At 36.1% G+C, this 25,596-nt stretch overlaps 1 protein-coding gene and 1 long non-coding RNA gene across 2 annotated transcripts in view; both read left to right on the top strand.

Annotated features, from left to right (window-relative positions):
* LOC126773051 (collagen alpha chain CG42342) overlaps nucleotides 1-25,596 on the top strand; it is a 201,846-nt gene that overhangs the window by 44,584 nt on the left and 131,666 nt on the right. The window lies entirely within an intron of this gene.
* On the top strand, nucleotides 14,382-18,336 carry LOC126773090 (uncharacterized). Its single transcript, XR_007669712.1, has 3 exons — nucleotides 14,382-14,697; nucleotides 17,505-17,730; nucleotides 18,245-18,336. It is a non-coding gene; the product is annotated as an uncharacterized LOC126773090 (long non-coding RNA).

The raw sequence follows: 25,596 nt of genomic DNA, 5'->3' as shown, positions 1-25,596 counted from the left end.
CTTCGAAATGTAGAGTATGTTACTTCTTGTTAATTAATATGAATATTTTGCGCTCAACTAACGTAGATACATGCTAGAAAAAAGGAATTACCTGTAATAGATACGTAATAAATATGATCGTTTCTTATACAATCATATAGGCCTCTGCATCTTTGACAGATGATTTAAGCGGCATCGCGAAGGCACTTGCGTTCATGACTGAAGAGACCCCTTATACAATACTTAAGTGTATACTCTTTCTCTATCTATAGTTATATAATTATTGATAATTATTATTTAATAAATCGTATTGTTATTTTCTACTTATTCAAACTTGCGTCAAGCAGTGAAGCGGTGAGTATTTTATAGAATACGAAACATGTAGTAAGTAGTGTTGGAATGGCTCTTGTTTACATTCTGATGTATCTTAGTTTAACGTACATTCGCCAAACGGCCTTTCGGACAAAGCAGCATTATACCTACAGAGCGCTGTAAAACTTTTACTCCTCCTTTTAATGTTCCTGGCCACAAAATGTCAAGTATCTATAAAACGTTGTAATATCAAACGTAAGCTAACGAAATAAGGTCTTATTTTAAACAGACTTCTCCCAGGATACTGTACTGCGAACAGTAACTTTATTTACCCAATTGTGAATACCTTTTTCTAGAAGCAAGGAGTTTGTAAGTGTTGCCATGTTATTTGTCAAGCTCTCGACTGAAACTGTTGTTCTGCGGGAAAAAAACTTGTAGACAGAATAAAGATAAGCGTGGCACGCTTTGAAGTGTCAGCTGAAGCTAAGTGGAATAGTTGTCGCGGGCCCTCGGAAAACATTTTTATTTTGAGCTCAGTGCGTTGGAATCGCTTTTATAAAGAAAAATTGTGTTTTCTTGCTTGGAGTTAATAAAATAACCTTAGTTAGCTTTACCTGATACCAGAGAGATGATTAGCGCTTGATAGCTGATATTGATCTTTGTCTGTAAATAAAGCTTGCATTATCAATACATTCAAAAATATATCTTGCTTTCTCTTATGTTAATTGTGTCTCATTGAAAGTTAGAATATTAGTAACGGGTAATCAATACAAATGAGACTTTATCTTATTCAAGTAGGTTTAGTAGGAAGGTTTGTTGCGACTAATGTAGATTCTACAGAGAACCGACTGGAAACTCAATAGTTACACATTTCCAAAAATTATACTAAATGGCAATTATAATTAAATACAATTGAATTATTATTTTTATCCTTCTTGCAAACCAGTGAATGCTATCTCCACGCTTTTTTATCATATAGAAAATTCAATAGTAGGTATGTTAGTATTTTATTTCAAGAATATAATATAAATCCAGCAAACTAAAGCACACATAACGTATTATGATTTATATACATACCAGCTACCCGTCCCCACTTCAGAGGGGAGGAATAAGGGTCTTTATATAAGGTTTATGTTGAAGGACAAACATACAAAGAACAATTCTTGATTTTCTTAAGCCAGAGACTTCGGCATACAGAACACCTCACCAAAGTTTCATCACATCACGGGATGGATAGTTTAGAGGCGTATGAGGACAAACACACAAACATTGATTTTCATTTATTTCTCATTTATTAAGATTTAATTTAAAAAAGGAATTTTAAAATCCGTGATAACTTATCTCGAAGGAACAGGCCATGTAATCATTAGGATAACTTTATAAAAAGGGTAATATTCCTAAAAGGATGATCGAAGTAATTACGGTCGTCTACAAATTGAGCGATTGTCTTCGCCCACGTATGGTCGTGGGCGTGGGCAGTGGGGTAATGGGTTTACTTTAATAGAGCTTGTCTATTTGTCGGGCCCTGTTATTAGTTGATGTGTGAGGCGATGCTTATTAACCGACCCGTTTGCGTGGGAGTGCAGGAACTGAATGCTTTGTACGTTTTTTTAGCTGATTATGAATGTAATAGGAATAGTAAATATCATAAAAAAATGTTAATAGTTTTGGAATGCAGTGTAGCTCTAAAGTCCTGGGTTCGAGTTCCGTTGTAATGTAATAAAAAGTTATTATTTTTTTGTCGACAAATTCTGTCGAGCAGCCAACTTTAGATTTGCCTTCGCACCATGAGAGTGCAGTGACAGAGATAGCTCAGAAGGACATCATTATCCAATGTATTCAGCTATTGCATTCATCTATACGCAACAAATATAAATACAAGAACTAACTAAGTATATTAGAAACGACTCTGCAAGTGTACACTTTATTTTATAAAATATTAACGTGTAAAATAATATGAATCTCTATTCAACTTCAGAAATATAATTTTATAGTAACTCTTCTATATTAGAAGAGTAATATCAGATGGTACACAATATTACTATAAAAGAGTGTATTTATATCAACAAATCGACAGCATTAAATCATTCGACGCGCAAATAGAATGCTGTTTCGTAATTATCGAGTTGATGCGTTAAAGTGATTTGATTGTGCGTGTTAATGAGTTCATGTAGAGAGTACGTGGACGTGTTACGGGTGAGACCGAAAACTACATTCATTTGTCTCGGTAACGTTATTGTATGTAATTTGCTTTAATTATCCTATAGAGTTTTGTGACGTGTTACTATTGTCAATAGCATTCGTATGGAATACTAACGAAGTCACTTCTACAGTAACAGTCTGTGAATGTCCCACTGCTGAGCTAACCTCCTGCTCTCCCTTTTTGAGGAAAAGGTTTGGAGCTTAGTCACTTCTACGCGATTTCTTAAATAATTATGACATTTTCGTATATTTTTCCGAGACTGCTACACTAGTGCTGTACTGGCTGGCTGTCTACAAGACAGATCCCAACGTTCAAGGTTCTAACCCGGGACTGTTTAATAAAAAAAACATTTTTTGTAAGCACGTAGGTAAATCCGTTGATCTTGCGCCTAAACGCGTCGTCATTTTCTGTCGTGAAGGTATAAAGAAATTAATTGCGTACTCTATTCTCTAAAAAATAAAAAAAAAACATTATTAAATATAAAATCGCTGCATTTACTTATTACAAAAATATACCACCAGTTCAGAAATAAATAAGTCGAATCTAAGAACAACCGGCGAAAGAAACTCAGCGGGATTTATGACATTTGAAACAAAATCATCATATTAGATGGTTTTAAACTCTTTATAATTATGTTACTGAGAACGAAGTATACATCCGTGATGTATGTAAAGAATCAACCTATAAGATAAAAACCTTTAAGAATTTGAATACATTTATAGTCTCTGAAGCTACTTGTAAAACTTTTAACAAATGTAAAATAATTTATCCCCTTTCCTGCATAGCCGATAAACGTGCCTCAAAGACTACGTTTCCATAAGCTTCCCTTTCCTCGTATCACGTTCTTGAACACCGTATATTTTACTCCGAGGGTCGCAGGTGTCTTTTTTACTCTGCATCTTTACCCGCATACATTTGACAGTTTTTCACATATTTTATCGCATACGAAAATAGCACTTATTATCATTAGAATAAAGATGATGTTTCTAAAGTGGCAAAAGAATCGTGTACAAAAAGGATGAGAATAAACGCTGAGAATTCCTATTTTAGGATCGTCTCTGATACTAGCTTCCCATTGGAATTGTTTTTGTACGCGGATTTAAATATGAAATTTATGATGTTTTTGAAACTACTTTAGAAAAGGCTTGCGTCCTTTATATTATATAGTGTATATATATGTATATGTACATGTATGTATTGTATATATATGTATATGTATATGTACTGGTGGTAGAGCTTTGTGCAAGCTCGTCTGGGTAGGTACCACCCACTCATCAGATATTCTACCGCAAAACAGCAGTACTTGGTATTGTTGTGTCCCGGTTTGAAGGGTGAGTCAGCCAGTGTAATTACAGGCACAAGGGACATAACATCTTAGTTCCCAAGGTTGGTGGCGCATTGGTGATGTAAGCGATGGTTAACATTTCTTACAATGTCAATGTCTAAGGCCGATTGGTGACCACTTACCATCAGGTGGCCCATATGCTCGTCCGCCTTCCTATTCTATAAAAAAAAACCTTACAAAAATGTTCATATGAGTATCCCGTTCGTGCCTCGAAACGTAACGGCCATTACACGGCTAAAAAAATCATTTGCTTTTTATTGTATTAGTTAGGCACTGACTGGTAAATGGGTCGCCTGATGGTAAGTGATAACCACCGCCAATATATCAACTCCTTACATCGCCACCAACCTTGGTAACAAAGAATTTGTGTTCAGGCATTGCTTGTTATACTGGCTCGCTCAGCCTTCAAACTGGAACACAAAAATATTAAGTATAGCGGTAGAATATGTGATGAGTGGGTAGCTACCCCGACGGGCTTACACAAGACCCAACCATCTAGTAAAACTTTGTCAAAATTTAAAGAAAAATTTATAATAACAACAAAAGAAATGCCTTACTATGTGCTTGAGGAAATATCAACACTAAGATTTGCTTAATTTGTGCTCATAATTCATCTTGTAGGTTCGCAAAGGAAGATATTTCAAAAAAAACATTCATGTTTCGGATAGAATTCTCATCTGTCCACGCGAAGAAGAAAAGAAGGCCTCTACCAAGCAGGGGATATTCGCGCGGTTTTATTTTAATTAATTAATATAAGAAATTGATATAAAAATTGATGTCTTCTAAAATATTGATATGTAAAGTTATCTAGGGCAAGTTATGTAACTACAAGATTGACTTTAAAAATAACCTAATTACACCTCGCGAGGTGTAAACCGTGAACACGCGAAAAGTTCCCGCAAGAGTCGCACGCGAGGAGCGCAGCGCAACGCAGCGCAGAACCTCGCGCCTCAAACACCACGTGATGAATATTTATTAATGTAGTTACACTTCGTTTAAGATTCGCGATGCGCATTTTATTAAATAATAATTTATTACATAAACTTTATAAAAGCTTAATGTGTAAGTAAAACGTTTTTTTGCAAACTTTTTTTTTCATTGTCAAATGGTTATTATTACTTTGACAGAGATTTATGAAATTAGTTTGGATTTGCTTATATAAAAAAATATAATTGTTCTTGTTTCAATAACGTAAACAGCGTTCGCTTACGCTTTATTCATTCAATAGATTTGAATCTATGTCCAGTTATTATTGTCACTTCCGTGTAAGTTCCGGACAGACCATCAACGTACAATAGATAACGCGAATCGGATATTTTTTATTTGCAACAAAAATGGAATTGCCATTGCAACGCACACCGGCCGTAGATTACTTGGTAATTAAACGGAAATGATTCGTGAATCAATCGTTCCGCTTTTAACTGTAAAATCACCGTCAAAGGTGCTTGTCGACCCTACTTAAATAATGTACCTTTTGACGAGTCTTAACAAACGTTTGCGAATGCACTTGCGACTTGATACTGCGTATATGATTGTATGAAATCATTATAGTAAATATGTTTTACCCCTCTGACCAATCTCAAGACAGAACACCCAATTGTGCAGGAGTTGTTACAACGCACAAGTATCTGCGAATTTATGTCGCAGTTGCAAATCAAATCAAAATATTTATTCAACAATGCTTCTAGAATTACTCTATCTTATTGATTATCAAAAATCTACCGCCGGTTCTCAAAGAAACACCTTAGACCTGAGAAGAACCGACCAAAATCAGCGGTTTCTTTTTATAATAAATATGTATGCTATAAATTATATATAAAAAATTATTGTCTTTATAGACATTAATTTATTATTATGTCTTATAAACTTAATGATAATATTATGTATGCCGAACTAACTAGGTAATAAAATGGAATTCAAATGTCAAACTAAAAAGATTAACCTTATTTTACAACAAATGACGACGAAAATTCGAGTGCCCTATACCGAATATGTGGACGTATATATGTATGGACGACCCTGTACTGATCAAATATGAAATCGTTTCTTTTAAAGCTCAAGATTTAAGCGTAACAGTGTTACCAGCAATAGTGGCCGATAATGCGATCCGATGACAGCCGCTCGCGAGAGTCGTTCCGACTGTTTTTACAGCTAATAAAGTTTTATTGGAGTGCATTGAAGGGCTGAGTTGATGAGAAACTTTATTATTGTAGTAACGTGGTTGCTGGCCGTCGCCACACGTACCGTACGGGACGCCGAAATATACGGCTCATTTAATTCTTTGTGTTTTCAAACTCAGAAAATATATTTAAATATTTTTTTTAATTAAATAATTAAATTTCCACATTATATGTTTCTATTCTATTCTCTATGTATCCGTTTTCTAGTCCTAAGAATGTAATATTATAAATGTGAAGCTTGTATATTTGGATGTATTTTACTCTATTGAGCTCAAAAACTTAAACGTTATCTACAAAATTGATCACTTAATAATTAAAAAATAATCTGCAACAATATGAAGTAATATTATCATTAAAAATAATAAACGAGTATTGTAATAAAAAAGTAATTTTAAACGAATGTACACTACTTTTAATAAAATGCTTGCTTATCTCAGAAACGCTGCTGCGCAGAAAACTTACAGTGTATAATCGCCCTTAACCGCTCCTCCGCACCGCAGCGCGTTTAATCAGCCGGCTTTATCACCGTGCCTTTATTTCACTAACTTTGTCGAATGGCTAATGTCATAGTGAAGTCAAGTCGACTTTGCTAATATGTGTAGATAATTAATTAACTTCCGACTGCATGTACAAAAAATAACAGCCAGATAATATTATATTAAGCACATGAAGACTTAGCGGTGCTTACCTGGATCTGTACGTATCATATCCGCTGGGCTATTTCGACTTATATATCTAACAACAATACAATAACAGCCTGTTAATGTCCCACTACTGGGCTAAAGCCTCCTCTCCCTTTTGAGGAGAAGGTTTGCAGCTTATTCCACCACGATGCTCCAATGCGGGTTGGTAGAATACGCGTGGAAGAATTTCAATGAAATTAGACACATGCAGGTTTCCTCACCGTCAAGCACGAGATGAATTATAACCACAAATTAAGCACATGAAAATTCAGTGGGGCTTACCCGGGCTTAAACCCACGATCATCGGTTAAGATTCACGCATTCTAATTATTTTTACATAGCATGATTGTTCCTATCGTTTTAAATATACTAAAATAATATCTTGTTCCAATATTACCAGTAGGAGACTCATTTTCGGAGATAAAAAGTAATTTTCTTTTTATATATCTATTACAGATTTATCAGGGTTTGCTACAAGACCTACAATCTAACCATTATCTATATAATCCGACTTCGTCGACATAATAGTAGCTTTGAGTAATTATAAGTCAATTATCACACAGTACATATTAATTTAGTTGTATACGATTATAATATATTATTTAATTTAATAAATACAAACGATTAACTATTAATTTCTAACATTCCGAGTCGATGGTAAAATATATTCAAAGACGTTTGAAAGACTACTTGAAAAAAGGATTGGTCTATTTTTGTTTTCCTAATTATATCTCTTAATGTGAATGACAAACATTATTTATTTTCGCTTGTTTAAAATAAAACCAAGTGTACATTTGTAATAAGGATCCTTATGATGATTTTGCTACGTCAAATAACACGTCGCTAATATTTCCGTCGATGTTAACGGGACAGAGATGAAAAGCGAACCAAGTGATTTATGACCAATAAACGCAATAAGAATAGACGTGACAAAGATTTCCTTGAACTATAAAAACTTGATGAATAAACGAGAAACTCAATAAATGAAAATATACTCTTTGATTAAAGCCATTGTTTGATATTTTATAGGAAATTTCCTTCGCCACGGGTGAGGCTTGAGATAAGAAGGATCCCTTGTAATTTATTGTCTATAAACGCCCCATGAGACTGTGACTGCGCTTCGACCTCCGAATTAAACATATATACAAAATTGCTTGATAGTTGTGTATAAAAATAAATTACTTATAAATATTTTTATTTCACACATGTTAAAGGAAAACGTTGATGTGTGTGTGACAGCACATATTTTACATAAGTATATATTATGTTAAACAAACGTTATTGACTCTAAGTAATCTTAAAGTTTTTAAAGGAAGAAATACATAAATATTATGTAGTCAGTATAATGCTATAATAACGTCACTGTACAAACTGTCCAGGCAAATATTTCTCTTGTCCTTCCAAAATACTAATCCGAACTATCCCCATTTTTGATCACATTACGTTATACGTACATGCCTCTCGTATTGTATCATCGGTCATTGACACTGTTATAATAACCATGACTTGCTTTACTAATGTACTACTTACTGATTTAGAACTTGGCTAGTCAATAATTGTATATTATACTACTACATTCATTGAAGTAAAATTGTAATCTTCCATGTATTCACGAATAGTATTTCTTCTTTGTATTTTTAGTATACAATTTGCTATTCTTTGCGATCAAAACCCAGCAGTCGTACAAGGAAAGTTTCCTATTATCATAAAACAAAAAATCTCGTTCGACAACTGTTCACCCTCGTGAGGGTTCAAACACCCCCTTAATAGGTCGATCGCAATCCGAAGTAATGCGGTTCTTTGTATCCGTTTAATTAGTTCTGTTTTGATGACCACTACTTGAAATAACACAGAGTTGAGAAAATAAACAAACATTGAGTCGAAAAATATATATTTATTCTTGCATCGTCATTTTAAAAGATTATTTCAAAAGCCATTCGGTTCTCAATTTCACAAATTATAATCAGCTTGTACAAATTTTATTTTTTGTTCGAATCATATTAATTCATTAATTTTATATATCCTGCGTGGAAATCACCGAATATTAATAACATGCTTTATTAGTATTTATATATAAAAAGTACTTTCGAATAAATTAAATGTTAGATTACAAGTTGGGATAAAGATCACTATTTGAATCTCTGTATGCGAAATTCTAAACAGATCATTAAAGACAAACATTAGAGATTGAGCGCGTCCAAGCGCAGCGAGGGTATCGCTAGCACACATCTGTGGACAGACGGACTTGGAATTAATATACTTTAGTTTTGTGAATTTGTTAAAATTGTAGGTATTTAATCTATAAAATAAAAATTAATTAATTAAAATAGGCTCTTGCGAAGATATTTGAATCCTTATTTTACAACATAAATTAAACTTAACGTTAACACCGGTTCGGAATATAGATTCGAAATAGCTGACTAGAAATTGCGTAGTGCCTCTTCTTATTTACCAATTAATTGTTTATTTGATATATAATAATTTATATATTCTATATCCGTGCAGTGACGGAGAAAGAATACATTTCACTGCCCCTCTCTTTCCCATGGGTGTCGTAAGAGGCGACTGATGGATATCTGAGCGACCATCTGCTCATCTGGTGGTAGGATGCTAACATCCGCCTGGCTTGCTACCACCGTACGCATGGTGAAAAACTCGTGAAGTGGCTTGCAGCCGCGTTTCGAGGTCAGCCAGCGTACAGCCAGAGCCCGAGCGAGTATTGCCGCGATGGGTGTTGGTCCGGTTGGAGACGGCTGTTGAACCAATGCCGGGGGAAACTGTATTGACCTGCCAGTCAGGGAGACCCGAAGAAACGGCTGTTCCGCTGGCCGCCCGTGGGATAGTACAGGGGCCCGAGCGTGCCTAACCAGCTCGTGAGGCTGCCCCACCAGGCCACGCATAATCTCGGGGTGGACCGTCGTGCCGGTTGGTGACCGGTAGGTGGGGTCCCGGCGGCCACTTCCGGGGGGGTTCGGGGGCCCTTCCGTCCGGCGGGTCAGTGTATTTTTCCTTTTGGCAACCACTTGGGGAAACACGCCTCCACACTTTGCCCATCCCTATCGTGGCAATACATCGCTCGCTTCACGTCTCTTTTCCATTTAATTTCTCCCAAATGGCGCAACAAAAAAGAAATAACGGTCGTACAGCGGTGCTCACCCCCACCATACCCTCGCTGTTTGAGGTCGAGTTCTCTAACATCCGAGGACTCCACACTAACCTCAACGCTGTCCACCACCATCTCGAGACAGCACGGCCAGCAATGTTGTTTCTCACGGAGACACAAATACTCCGTCCTGCCGATACCAGCTACCTTAATTATCCCGGCTACACGCTTGAAGAATCCTTCAAAGCGAAAGCCGGAGTATGCTTGTTCGTCAGGACGGATGTTTGCTGTCACCGACTGCGCTGCTTGGAGGACCCCTCCTTCTCCATGTTGGTGGTACGTGTGGACCTGGTTCGTCAGAGCCGAGTCTACGTGTGCCTCTAGAGATCCTACAATGGTGACTTGGAGACAAGCCGACTATTTGACCATCTTAGTCGGGTGGCAGATGCTGCGCAAGAGCAATTTCCTAACGCGGAATTGGTGTTTTTGGGGGACTTTAATGCTCACCACGAATCCTGGTTGAAATCCCTCAAAACTGACCATGCTGGAAGGACTGCTCATGCTTTTGCTCTCACACATGACTTGACCCAACTGGTTGATCAGCCCACCAGGATCCCAGACATTGATGGGCAAGCACCTTCTCTACTGGACCTTCTGCTGACTTCTCACCCGGTGGAATATCAGGTTGTGGTTCAGGCTCCTCTTGGCTCTTCGGATCACAGCCTTATTTCTACCAGAGTGCCACAGGCCAAGCTGCCGCCACTAGCGGTATGCAAACGTCGCGTTTGGCACTATAAGTCGGCGGATTGGGACGGTATGCGCGATTACTATGCGTCGGTCCCTTGGAAGGAACGTTGCTTCAGTGGGAATGACCCGACAGCTAGTGCCGCTGCTGTTGCTGGCGAGATCATGCTGGGAATGGAATACTACATTCCTAGCTCAGATCTCGTCAGTAGGAGTACGCGTAACCGTTGGTTCACTCGTGAATGTGCCGATGCTGTATCAGCTAAGCAGGCGGCATATCGCAAGTGGATCAACGGCTGCATAACCGGGGCATCTAACATTGACTCACTGAAAGCAAACTATAATAAAAATTCCAAGTGCTGTAGAAAGGCATACACGAGAGCGGATGCACAGCGCATTGTACAGATTGGTCATGACCTTGTTTCGCATCCTAGGGGCTCCCGTAGCTTCTGGCGTCTGACCAAGTCTGTGCAAAACAATTTCTGCCAACCTTCGCTGCCACCGCTCAGAAATCCGGACGGATCGCTAGCTCACAGTCCGCAAGAGCAAGCTGATCTCCTGGCTAAACTCTTTGCCGACAATTCCGTCATCGATGATTGTAGTGCACTGCCACCTACAATACCTGCATGTGGCCATACGATGCCTGACATTAAAATCAGGCAACGCGATGTGCGTGCGGAGCTGCAATCACTTGATGTACGGAAAGCTAGCGGTCCCGATGGAATACCAGCCATAGTGCTGAAGAAGTGCGCAGCGGAGCTGTCTCCTGTGTTAACGCGCCTGTTCCAACTTTCTCTCTCTTCGGGAAGTGTGCCGGAGGCTTGGAGAAGAGCTAATGTGCAAGCAGTTCCCAAAAAAAGGTGATCGGTCTGACCCGGCAAATTATCGGCCAATAGCTATCACCTCAGTACTTTGTAAGGTGATGGAACGGATTTTAAACAACCAACTGATCCATTACCTAGAAGATCACTGTCTAATTAATGATCGTCAGTACGGGTTTCGACCAAAACGGTCCACAGGTGATCTTCTAGCGTACGTAACACACCTCTGGGGTGAAGCTATCGACAAGCATGGAGAATCGTTGGCTGTCAGCCTCGATATCTCCAAGGCTTTCGACAGGGTCTGGCACAGAAGTCTTCTCTCCAAGCTACCGGCATATGGTCTGCCTGCTCAGCTATGCACCTGGATTGCCAGCTTCCTACACAAGCGTAGCCTTCGTGTTTTAGTAGATGGTTGCGCTTCACAATTCTATGTAGTGAATGCTGGCGTCCCCCAGGGATCTGTGCTATCTCCCACACTCTTTCTTTTGCATATCAATGATATGCTCTCTCTTGGGAACATACATTGCTATGCAGATGATAGGACGTTAGATCTCATCGCCAAATGGGGCTCTGATAATCTTGTTGAGTTTAATGCCAAGAAAACACAGGTATGCGCTCTCACGGCGAAAAAGTCAATATTTTCCCCCTCTTCCCTCCCTCTGTGGTACTCCGCACAGTGATGGTGATGCAAAGCAAAATCGCCATGCTGGGGATTGACGTTCGCTGCGACCTTAGTCCAAGGGATTACATCGAGGCTGTTATAAAAACAGCTTCACGGAAACTCGGAGTTCTGAACAAGGTGCGGCGCTTTTTCACGCCACAACAACTGTGCCTGCTGTACAAAACACAGGTAAGGTCTTGCGTGGAATATTGCTCGCACCTTTGGGATGGCTCCGCTAAGTACCTACTTGAGGCCTTGGACCGGTTGCAGCGACGTGCCGTACGCATTATTGGCGACGTAAAGGTCACGAACACCTTTGAACCTTTACAATTGCGTCGTGAGATAGCAGCACTGAGCGCTTTCTATCGACTGTATCACGGCGAGTGCTCTGAGGAATTATTCTCTCTAATTCCTGCTTCCCCCTTCCTTCTTAAGTCCACGCGAGCTGGTTCTCGATGTCACCGCCTAACTGTGACATCAATTCCATCGCGAACAAAGAAATTTGGCAACTCCTTTCTTTGTCGCACTTCCAAAAAATGGAATTCCTTACCAGCTCACGTATTCCCCTCCTCTTACAACCCGGGTTCCTTCAAACGAGGCGTGAAGAGGCATCTTGCGGGCCGGCAAGGCGAAGGCGGCTAGTGCAGAACGTTTTTCCCGTCTGTACTGGCCGTCGTCGCGTTTGGACTCTACTACCACTTACCATCAGGTGGAGTAGAGTCATTTGCCCTCCCGGCGATATAAAAAAAAAAAATGAAAACAATGAAAACCAACTCCAAGTTTTTTATCTTTATCTTTAACTATATAGATCTTGTACAGAATAATATGCCTCCTTTATTAATATTTTAAAATGAGGCTTAAATTTATTTTTTGTAAATGTAAATATTTAGTCATAATTTTTAAAGTTGTTTTCAATAAAATTATATTTTACAGTGTTATATTATATCTAAAAAATCCATAATCAAATTTCTCATGCATTAGAAGTACTGCATACCGTCTGCATTCTAAGTTTTAACAAAAATGCACCGCAGACACGCTCTCGAAAATATTAAAAGTGGTCGAGAGGGTAGCAGTCTTCAATAGAGAGGAGCAAAAAGAGGGCTGATAGAAAGCCTAGTCACATGCGAAACAATAAAAGCAAGAACACTAGCGACGTTCTGTAGCGACGAGTAAAAAGAAAAATGCCTCGATAAATCTAAAAATTTCCGATCTTACAACAGGGTAACCCGCACACAGAACTGTTGTTGAACATCAACAATAACGGTGGAGTACTTTCATCGTGATTATGACTCAAATTCCTCAATGTAAGCTTTTAGAGTAATATAAGATAAAGATGTTCGTCATAATATGCTAAATTCTAGTAAATTTAATTTATATACTTAACCGATTTAAAAAAAAAAAGCAAATGAACGGTAAATGTCCTGATGCTTGGCGTTCTAGCCATTAGGGGATTTCGGGTGATTATAAAAATTCTATCAAAATATTGCCGAAAAGCTGTCACAATATTATACACATTTTTCAATTTATGTTCTGTTGAAATGAATCGATGAATAAATAGTGAATATTGCATTAAAATCTTATCACTAACTCCAACAATCGCATCTCACGTGACCGGCATCCGTCCATTTGTCCGGAAGTAAACGTTAATATCAGATAATATTTTAAATCGACGAGAATTGTTTGTATGCTGAAATTCGACCGGAAAAATCATACACTGATTTTAAAATAAAGTAATGCAAGCAATGGCAATGTTTTAGAATTAAAAAATATGCTTATTTTATATATATATATGTATATATATATATATATATATATATATATATATATATATATATATATATATATAAAATATATATAGGTGTCGTTAAGTGTTTTTATTTGAATAACTATCAAAGACGAGATCTTTTTTTTCATTAGACAGACATACATACCTCTACTACGCTTCATTTATATTTGAAGGGCTCTATTTTAGGACAGTTCATTGCATTACATAGTTGCTTTTGGTTGCTTTGATAAGGAATTTATTTACTTTAACTTAACAAAATACACATAAAAGTTGTGCTTTCTAAGATTAAAAATAATTAAATAAGTTAAAATTTGTATCAAAAATTTTATTAATAAAAAAAGTAATATTATTATGTTCTAAAAAAAATAACTAGTAAATAAAATTTGCACTCATATTGATTTATTCAAAAAAGGCATTGTTATTAATTATTTTCTTTCATTCAATGCACAGAGTTTATTTCTGATAAAATCTACAATTTTAATCAAAATTTTAATAATCTGGATATTAGGATTATCTTTTATAGCTTTACGCTTAACTTATTTCATAAAATACCGTGTCAAAAGCAAACGCGACAATTTATTAAAAATATTTATTTTTACTTTAAACAATATTATTCATTATTATGAGTAACCTAATAATACCTAACGTTACCAAAACTCAGCAGATCGCAATATAAGTTAGAACCGGTCTCGATGCATGATTGTCCATAACACATGAAGCAGTATCGGAAAACGATTTGACTCCAGACGGAATCCTCGCAACTAAAGGGCCGGCGAGGAGAGAATAAAACAAAGAAAAGTTTTTATAACTCTCTCAATTGCCGCTATCCGCTACGAGTTTAAAAAAGGAATTTATAAGTTATCTGTGGTGATAGAAGAAAGTAAGTTTTATTTTAACGCTACATGAAATCCTTCTTAGCATACACATGTGCATTTGTTATTTTTATTTTTATTTCATATTTAAAAGTGAGAACTTCCTTGTTTTGAGTTTCCTAAATCTTTATAAACAATAGACATTATATTTTTTAAATCGGTTTTCATATTAAATGTCTGAAGAAATAAACAAATATTATACTCTTTGGAATTATTGTGATCTTTATAATTCGGTTTCGGCATTACTTACAATTTCAAAACAAATTTTGTTTTCAATGATTCTTATTTTTTCAACCATCTGGGATTGCCTGTGCATCTGTCTTTCTCGAGTCTAAGAAAATATCACTACAGATTATAAAATTTACGAGCAAGGGAGTCGTGACAAACGATTTAGAGAAAAACCCCTCACGTCGTAAAATAGATTTTAGATTTCAGCTTTAGAATACCAGTGGTTACACACACGTAAGCTTGGATCATAATCTAGTTCGATGTATCATCATAACTTCAATATTAATATTGTTTTAAAGACAGACACACTGTCCTGGCTATGATTGAGGAGCTGGAAAATCTATATTATATTTTTAATTTGTTGCGGCCGACATATACCAATTTAGATATTTAATTACACCGTAAAATGATTAAAGTTTTTTATATTAGAAAATATCCGTAACAGCCTGTGAATGCCCCACTGCTGGGCTAAAGGCCTCCTCTCCCTCTTTTAAGGAGAAGCTTTGGAGCTTATTCCACCACGCTGCTCCAGTGCGAGTTGATGCCACATGCAGAATTTCAGTGAAATTAAACATATGCAGGTTTCCTCACGATGTTTTCATTTACGTAAAGTACGTGATGAATTATAATTACAAATTAAGCACATGCAAATTCAGTGGTGCTTGCCCGGGTTTGAACCCACGATCGTCGGCTAAGATTCACGTGTTCTTACCTCTGGCCATCTCGGCTAATTAGGAAAATAATGAAGGTATAATTATATTAATTGTAAATATTTAATTTGACAGGCCATTTTATCCTATATCAATAAGCCCTATGACACTTGAAATAAATACCTTTAAACTAAAAATCTTTTTAAAACATATTTAATTAGAATCCGAAATCATGACATTGACACGTTGGACGCGATGACATTCGATTGACACGACAATCATTTATTTCGGACACACATTTTATCTCGCATTCGGATCTTAAACTGGGACCAGGTTAAATTCCCAAGATCTTTTCAATGTGAGAGTACTTGCGGAAAACTTGATTTAGTTCCTTACAATCTGTGAAGTCAAAGTTCCGTAGTTATGTTTCGGCCACACTTGTCACCTCGAGGGACGTGTTTCTATTGCGGTGCTCGAGGATCGTGTGGATGCAGTATTTAGCTCCACTTTATGGTTTTCATACACGTTTTGATATTAAATTTTCCATTTTACGCTAGTGGAGCCAGTTGACCGTACGAGTCTGGAATAGTTTGTATTGGAAGTGACTGTAAGCAGCTTTGATTTTGTGGAATTGTTAGAAATTAACAGTCTTCTTTGTAAGTTTTGAAATAATTAACGTAAATTTATAAGAAAATAAAAAAATATATTAAAAACCAATCTTAATGCTAAACGAACTCGCACAAAGCCCTACAACCAAGTATTTAGTATTAGTAAGTAAGTATTTAAGTTTAGTCATAAAAGTGTAATAAGAAAAAGTTGTTTAATCGACCTTATGTAAGATTTACACTGTGAATATATATTTGACATGATTATTCAAATATCGCATTGAAAATATATCGAGATAAAGTTAAAATATCTCTTTTCCAGATATTTTTTAATAGTTTTGGCGGAGAGTAAATTAGCGTACGAATAGCGAAATAGCCTTCTATAAAAACGACATACACGATTAAAAAAAGTCCATGGGGCAAGCTTAAACTGAATTACAGAGCGCGTTAACATGTCGCGGCTAAGCCGGAGTCGGCGTTAAATTAGAAGCCATCGTCGGCATTCAGGATCGACCGGCGACCGGCTATTTGTTACCTCTGTTTTTCTTGCGAATTAGCGCACTTTCAGCGTTCCCTTGGTAATTTCCCTTTAAAACGTTCCCTTTAATCATTTCATTTGCAATTCAAAATTAAAAGAACAAGCATGAATAATTTAAATATAGCTTTACTGAAGCTAAAAGTGTGAAGCTTAACAAAAAATATATTATAATTAATTTAATCAAATGTTTAAGGAAATGTTACTTTTTATTACGAGCAAATTGACTGCCTGATGGTGAGTTGACACATTTACCGAAAGACACAGACAACTGTCACTGACTTACACACACATAAACCACTTCTTATATCGTCCACATGTTGCCAACAATGGGCTATGAGATAGAAGAGAGTTATATCCCTTTATTTATTTATTTGGATCTCCAAGTTATACATAACACTCATTCAAAACACGCTTTACATTAACATAAAACCAAGTATGTAATCGGTAACAGCAGAACAAACCATTTCCAAACACAATTACAAAAAGAGGTAACAAAATATACAAATAAAAAAAAAATAAGAAATATTTAAATGAAAATACCTTTTGCTTATAATTACTATGATTATGGCTATTGAGGATAAAAACATTAAAGGTTTAAATTGAACGATATTTAAGTCGATTACTTACACCACCACCAACCCGCATTGGAGAAGCGTGGTGGAATAAGCTCCAAACCTTCTCAAAAAAGAAGAGGAGGCCCTAGCCCAGCAGTGGGACATTCACAGGCTGTTCTGTTACTTACACTTAATTGCTAATAAGCATTATCTTATTGTAACGGTGCATCATTTTATAAGATATTGAAAGAACTTGGAAGCTGGGCATCATGTAAAATTCATCACGTCGACTTGCCAAGATCCGTGGTGAAATTATAAGCGTCGATGCACAACTTTTTGTGAGTTGACATTCGACTTCTACGCCTTGAAGGTTCATAACTTTGGTGATACTGTTGAATCTTTCATGTGAATAGTAATGGAGAAGATGGCGCCCTACAATAGCAGCGAATAACGGCGAATAAGCTTGGTACGTAAAGTGTATGTCCGAGGCTCATCAAGCTTGCTTTTATTTAACATTTATTTTGAACTTGCAGTAATTGAAAGGAATCCAACAAGAAAATTTTCGAACTAAAAATGTTAAAAAGGGTTTAAAAATGATATTTTGAGTTAAATAAAGTAAAAGTATGAAAAAAATATTATGAAAAACTATATATTTAGTATACAAATTTCCGAACATCAAAGTTTTAAATAACGTACCCATTAATTTATCACCACTGGGCCTAAAAGAACCTCCTCTCCGCTCACGGAGATTAGGAGCTTATGGCACCACGCCGCACCACTGAGGGCTTGTGGATACACGTGAAAAACAATATCACCCGATACTTCCAGATTTCCTCACGACGTTTAATTTCTACACTGATTAATTTTTTGCGGCTTTGGCAAATACGACTTCAAATTTAAATACAATAATATATTATTTGAAAAATATTACAGCAGATATTGAATTTATTGATATTTTAATATTAAAATGCAAAGGACAGGTTGTTCTGGAGGTGACCTTTCCGCTTGACCGGTAAACTATAAAACTTGAAAAAATAAAATGTCCTTGGAAAGTAGATTTTGCGGCGAGACTCAGAAGAAGTTTAGTAGGATTTTTACTGCGTTGAATATTAAATAAACATTTTTTTGTTATAATTCTGTAAATAATTTGATGTATATTGTTCTGAATTAAAACTTCTTTGGTTACTGTTTGTTACATTTCAAGGCACAAATGACAAAATTTCCAAATGTAATATTAAAAGTTACTAAAATATACTCTTTTTCCATTTTCTTATAATGATTTCAAATTCACATTAGATAAATTCTATTACTCTTATATATTGCACCTTAAAAGAAAGGTTTAAATCGTTCTTGTGTAACATGGTAAAATGTACACGAGTAAAAATAAGTAAATTTAACAATTACCACACCATTTATGTATAACATAATGGCCAGACCATTGTTAGTTTCCATTTCATGACGCAATGCAAAATTCTCATTCTGACTAATAAAACATTGCCCTGTCCAACGAGACAGAGGGACCGTGAAGACTTATTCGGAGACTCGTAACTGGTCCATGTCGAGATAGCTATATCGGGAGCAGGTCGGGACGGAGTGGAACTTGAGACGGAATAAAACCGCAATATTTTTTATTGAATATTTCAAGAAATATGTCTTCAATAAGCAGGTTTAGCGAGGGCTTTCTCTATTGACATGACATAACTGATGAGGATGAACTTGTCGGTACATTTTCTGAACAGTTACTTAAAAAGAATTCAGTAATCAGTGTCATTATGGGCGATCGTGGCGCTTATGGGAAAAATTCATAACAAAGAGCGACCGTTACACGTAAAAGAAAAACGAATATTTGAACGGCTTTTCGCACGCAAACCCTTAATAACCCATAACGATATTAATTTACTAGTTTTTTTCTTATAAAGTAATGGAGTTAGGATCTTCATACGGATAAGGTAACACCCATATACTGGTTGTTAGTAACGTAACAATTCATCTACAATTAAAACACGAACAATTTGTTTACTAAAAAAATACAGATAAAATATAAAAAGCCATTTTATTTAAAAAATATTTCGTAACATTTTCACTTATAAAATGTAAGCATTTATTTCAAATTGCTAAAAAATCATTCGAATGTAGTTTTATTTTTTATTTCGATTAAACAAGTATTGTGCAAACTTCATAAATAACAACGGTATTGTGTTGGTGTCTTTTGTGTTGTGAAGTAATGATTGTGATTCTTCTACCTATTTAACCCTAACACTTTATTTATTTCAATATCCGCTCTTCCTTTATTATCAAACACCTCCCTTTACGTTGGGGTCGGTAAAGCTTTTATTAGCAGAACGATAGCATCAACCGCGTTCAATATGACGCTTGCACCCAAACATTCACAAGTGAAACGAGCTACATCAATAACGCCCCACACTTACTTTTTGTGAAGAATCTGAAATTACATACGTCAACGCATTCAATGGGGCATTTAAAAGCATTCCTGTTTCGCCCCACGTGTTAGTCAGCACTCTTCTATTTTTAGCTGTACATTGACAGATGCAAGCACCGGTGCCAATGTTCGCATGAAAAAATTAAAGGTCCGACAGAGCTAAGCCCATTTTCCAGTTGTCGGATTTCTGCATTAGGAGCATGCTAATCCTCAATTACAAAACGTACCCACATCCGCCACGCCACTTATACTTTGTTCGTCGTTGTATATTTTATGTCAAGTTGTACACTAGAAGTAATTTTATATTCTGTTAGAATGTTAAAGCTGCGTCACAAGTTAACATGGAAAATATTAGTTCGTCAACGCAACTTTAATATATTTAAATGAACTGTTTCAAAAGTTCTTTCAAAGTTGATAAATTTATAAGAGTCAACAATATGTTATGCAAGCAGTTAATAAAAAAGGAAAACATTAGTTATTTTTTAAAATAGGCTCGAAAATGGAGGTGCCGTGTTTCACAGTTAGACGGTCGCGACAACGAAATCTGTCAGCGAGCGACAGCGGGTGTCGCTGTGTCGCGTACTCGTGTCAATCTGTCGAGCTAATTTACGAGAAAGCCGGTGACTCGACAGACGACACGCGAGTATTTTCAGAACGCAATACGTTTTCGATTGCCCCCATCGGGTTACATGTTTTTGTGGAGATCCAGTGGTAAATGCACAATTGGGAATTTGTAACCGATGATGAACAACTTAAACGGAAATGAATTGATTTCAATTGTCGTATGAAGGTATAAATATATGAAGAGTGGAATTGGCTATGTGGCTAAAGCGTGTTAATCTAAACCAATGATTTCAGTTCCTGTTCGGGCAAGCACCGCAAAGACTTCATTCATTTGTATGCCGAAGAAAACAATCTTTAGAAAACCTGCATGTGTCACATAAAATTCTGACATAACAACAACAACCTTCGTTAGGGAAGTGTGGTGAAATAAGTGCCATAACTTCTCCCCTAGGAGAAAGGAAGTCTTCGCACAGCAGAGGGACTTTTAAGGCATTTACTTTTTACTGAATTATAAAGTACGCGAAACGTTCACGTTCTCAAAGACATCAATAATACCTATTTTAAAATATAAAATACATTACTTTACTAAAACACTCCATTTACTAATAAAAATCCTACCGACATCGATTGTGTAATTATACGATGTCGGTGAGTAGCTACAATACTGCACAATACTAATTCGTAAATTTATTTAACACAGCGGTTAAACATCGGTCGTAGTAAAGTTCATGAGATTTGCTTGCGAATATATGTAGCGTGAAAAATAATAAATCGTGATTCTTCAATCGTCCGTTCAGACTGAATATGGTCTATCTGATTTGAGAACACACCTGCCTCCTCATTCCCACGTAACAAAGTGCATGCATTCTTAAATTATATTCATTCCTCGCTACGTGGCGCCCAGTTCAAGATAGATTTCAAGCTTGGGTTGTCAAAACATTTTATAAAATTTATTTTTATTTTTTGTTTTACAAATTTTTTGTTGCACTGAAGTGACAATATGAGCAGTTAATTTAAATAAATAAGAAAATTAAATTGTACAAAGTCGGACTTATCTTTAAAACGGTCTTTGCCAGCCAACGTTTGAGGTGCACGAATTTATAGAAATAACTAAAATTATCTAAAAAAGTCTTGGTACTAATTTTAGGTGTTAACGATTTTATCTTTTTCTTAATGTTTAATCGATTTGAAATTTTCTAGTAATTTGGTTTCTTACCATTGTCTAGAACTTTATAACGCTAGTTTATTTGACGAGTCTCATGTGTTCTGTTTTTGTGTAGGTTTTAACTTAGAAATTATTTTATATCAAACTAACCTTACCAAAATCCCTGAACGCACAGTGAAAGACTAGGAGATTGCATTCGCCGGCAGGAGACATGGGTTTTATGACTTCGTTTCGAATAACAGTCTATCAAGTGTCATATTTTAGCAGCAAATTGCCCTTACCCTATTGACGCAGTTATGTTTGCGAAGCGAACGCTTCCCAAGGGATTGTTTGTCAAGATTAGGCTCGGGACATTGAGATCGTTATTTTAAATCACGCCACTCAATTGTGTAATAACATTTCCACTTGGATGGTTAACGATGTTACTCCGATAAATATTTTTATGAAACAGCAGTAAAGGATTTATGGCCATTTAACTGACAATAATATCGGTCACTACAAAAGAATCGTTCATTCGTTTCGTGCGGACTTTACTCATTTTTTATAACGTCAATGTCGAATTCACTCTCATATTAACGATTACGAGTATTATCGTCTCAGCATTTTTATGAATCCACGCGCGGATATTTTATTGCATATGAATCTGTAAGGCGTTTTTAATTTTTATAACTTATTATTATATTAATTTGCATCTCCTCTTATTAAATAAAACCTTTGTGGTATATCCAAATATTTTTTATTAACAATTTGCGGCCAGTGTACTGTAGAACCTTTGATTCCGTGATTCATAAAAAGAACTACCAGTAACAGCCTGTTAATGTCCCACTGCTGGGCTAAGGGCTCCTCCCCCTTTTGAGGACAAGGTTTGGAGCTTATTCCACCACACTGCTCCAATTCAGATTAGTAGAATACACATGTGGCAGAATTTCAATGAAATTAGATACATGCATGATGTTTTCCTTCACCGTCAAGCACGTCAGATGAATTATAATCACAATTTAGCACATGAAAATTCAGTGGTGCTTGCCCGGGCTTGAACACACGATCATCGGTTAAGATTCACGCCTTCTAACCACTAGGCCATCTCGGCTTAAAAAGAACATCAAGAAGCAACAAATTGAAAAATTATATATATTGTTGTTACATAGAGATATGTCGCAAGATTATTATCACATTTAATATATTAAAACATTTCCAACATTTGAATTTAACTACGACTAATTATTTTTGTCAGTTAACTGACGATTGTGTCAAACTCCTTTAATTAAATCGTATTTTTAAAGTAAAACACTTTTTGGATCGATTTTATATGGTCTAAAAGTATTGGGAATAAGTATTCACTAGCAGTAGATCATCTTATTATTTATCTTTGCATTGGGATAGTTCGGTCCAGCCAGCGGGGCGCGACATCTCGTAAACTTTTATCGGCGCCGCCACATCTGCGACGATCGTAATGCCAACTCGATTTGTCGAAGAATTGTTTAGATTTTCTTTTATATTGCTTATGGAGGATTGACTACTATGAATAAATATATTGAAATGTGTGATAGCGAAATATCGATATTTCATTCTGACCTTTTTTATGTAAATCATGCGACATTCGAATAAAGCACTACATCATTTTCTTGGAAGCACGCGATGACTTTTTTATGTTATAGGTAGACGGATGGGCAACCTGTGCAATGCAACCTGGGCAATGGGTGGTACCTACCTTGACGGGCTTGCATAAAGGCCTACCACCTAACAATAATTCATTGGTATACTAGTGGCATTACCGAGCGATGTGAAAGTTACAGACTCAGCCTGTGTATTATTATAATAATAATAATAATAATAATATCCTGGGACATTTTTCTCACACGGCCATCTGATCCCAAATTAAGCTTGTACAAAGCTTGTGCTATGGAAACCAGACAACTGATATACTACATATACTACTTTTCTTTTGTAAATACATACTTATATAGATAATTACACCCAGACTCAGGACAAACAGACATGTTCATGCACACAAATGTCTGTCCTGGGTGGGAATCGAACCCACAACCTTCGGCGTGAAAGGCAAGTGTTCTACCAACCACGCCAACCGGCTCGTCTTATATATTTGTCCTCTTTATTCCCGACACAAGTTTACTTGAAGGATAAATAGAAATATAATTGGTATTTATTATTTTTGGCATTCATTACAATTTTTTTTTTATTTTGGTACTTTGGCTTTGCTGTTTTAAACTTTTAGGTATAACTAGGCAAATTGTGATTTTTTTAAACATATAACAAAACCTTTGTTAGAAAGAAACAAAAAATTAAAAAAAATCATCAATACATCAAACAACAACAACGAAGTAATGTAAATGTACACATTACATACTATTGAGATTGTACAATACACGGTCCCTTTCAACTAAACCGGAGCGACACATCCCTCGAAGCGAATCATTTGATTACAAACAAATCAAGACAATGGTGTCAGATGTCGAGGCGCGGCCGCGGCACAGCGTGAACCTGTCACTACACGGACAAGTACAATAGACACGCATGTGAGATGAACACCTCCAGCATCCGGGATCACCTTTAGAGATAGATTTCGATTTTGAAAAAATATTAGAATTGCTATTTTCGAAACAATCCTATGATATAATATCCTAAAATAATAATATGCTTGATTTTATTTATTCAGGCACCACACATACGATGCCAATTATTTTGTAAAGGTTGTTTCGAGGGAATGATTCTGATAAAAAAGGTTATGTGAGTCAAATCGAATAATTGCATACAAAAAATATAAACAGGTGCTGCAACGCAGCCTTAATATCCAAAACATATCCTTAAAATGCCAACATATATCTGTATTGTCTTTTTGTTCCTTGTTAGTGTTGTATTTCATTACGGTCCCAGTGAATCGTTCTATTTTCATTATTTAGTTTTCCCGTAACTTGTTTAATATTTTTATGTTAATGTTTAGTGAAATTATTTCATTATTTATAAACATTTACAAATTTTATATTCAACTTAAGTACATTGTCTAAGTACCCTTATATTACTTTGGTTCAGCTTATTTATCCGTGACTTCGTTTTTCAGTAATAAATTTGTTTATTCGCTGTTTACACTTATACGTTCCCAAATGTATTAAACGAAAGAATTGAAACATTGAGATTTAATATCAAGACAATTAATGAACCAACTTACATATTTATTATATTAGACATACACATGTATGTCTAATATAATAAATAATGTAATAAATATGTAATATTCCTGATTCCTGCTTCCCCCTTCCTTCTTAAGTCCACGCGAGCTGGTTCTCGATGTCACCGCCTAACTGTGACATCAATTTCATCGCGAACAAAGAAATTTGGCAACTCCTTTCTTTGTCGCACTTCCAAAAAATGGAATTTCTTACCAGCTCACGTGTTCCCCTCCTCTTACAACCCGGGTTCCTTCAAACGAGGCGTGAAGAGGCATCTTGCGGGCCGGCAAGGCGAAGGCGGCTAGTGCAGAACGTTTTTCCCGTCTGTATTGGCCGTCGTCGCGTTTGGACTCTACTACCACTTACCTTTAGGTGGAGTAGAGTCATTTGCCCTCCCGGCGAATATAAAAAAAAAATGTGTATATAGTTTTTATCTGAAAGCATCACATTTGTAATATAACTCTACACAGGAATGCCGACACTCGACACCTGCGTAGCTTTTTAATCTGCATTACAATTTAATTTAAACTTTATTACAAACACTTAAAGTGTATATATGAACCATTAACTGTCTAAAGTTTCGATTTCAATAAGAGATTAACAATGAAGGCTTATACTTAGTTGGTTTTTGTCATCATATTGAGTATTAGCAGAGGATTGTGCGTTTAATAATATTTGTTATGACATGTTTGGGGAATGCTTTTGACTCGATAACTATTGTAATACTTCTAATGTTGACACACGGTGTGAATTATTTACGACCGGATCCAAAAATGAAAGAGAGAATTCAAGGGTTCCAATGTTTAAAAAGTTATGTCAATAATAAAAATATTTAAAAAGATTTATCTTTGTTAGTATTTATTTTTAATTGATTTATTTGTTCGTCGTTATGAGTCGTACGATACATTTGTTAGGGAGTAATTGTTTAGTATAAAATAATTCCTGTTTTATTTAGTATCGTGTTAGAATTACATT

The sequence above is a fragment of the Nymphalis io genome, chromosome 13, assembly GCF_905147045.1.
Source record: "Nymphalis io chromosome 13, ilAglIoxx1.1, whole genome shotgun sequence".
Lineage (NCBI taxonomy): Eukaryota > Metazoa > Arthropoda > Insecta > Lepidoptera > Nymphalidae > Nymphalis > Nymphalis io.
This window is presented reverse-complemented; position numbering and strand designations above follow the sequence as displayed.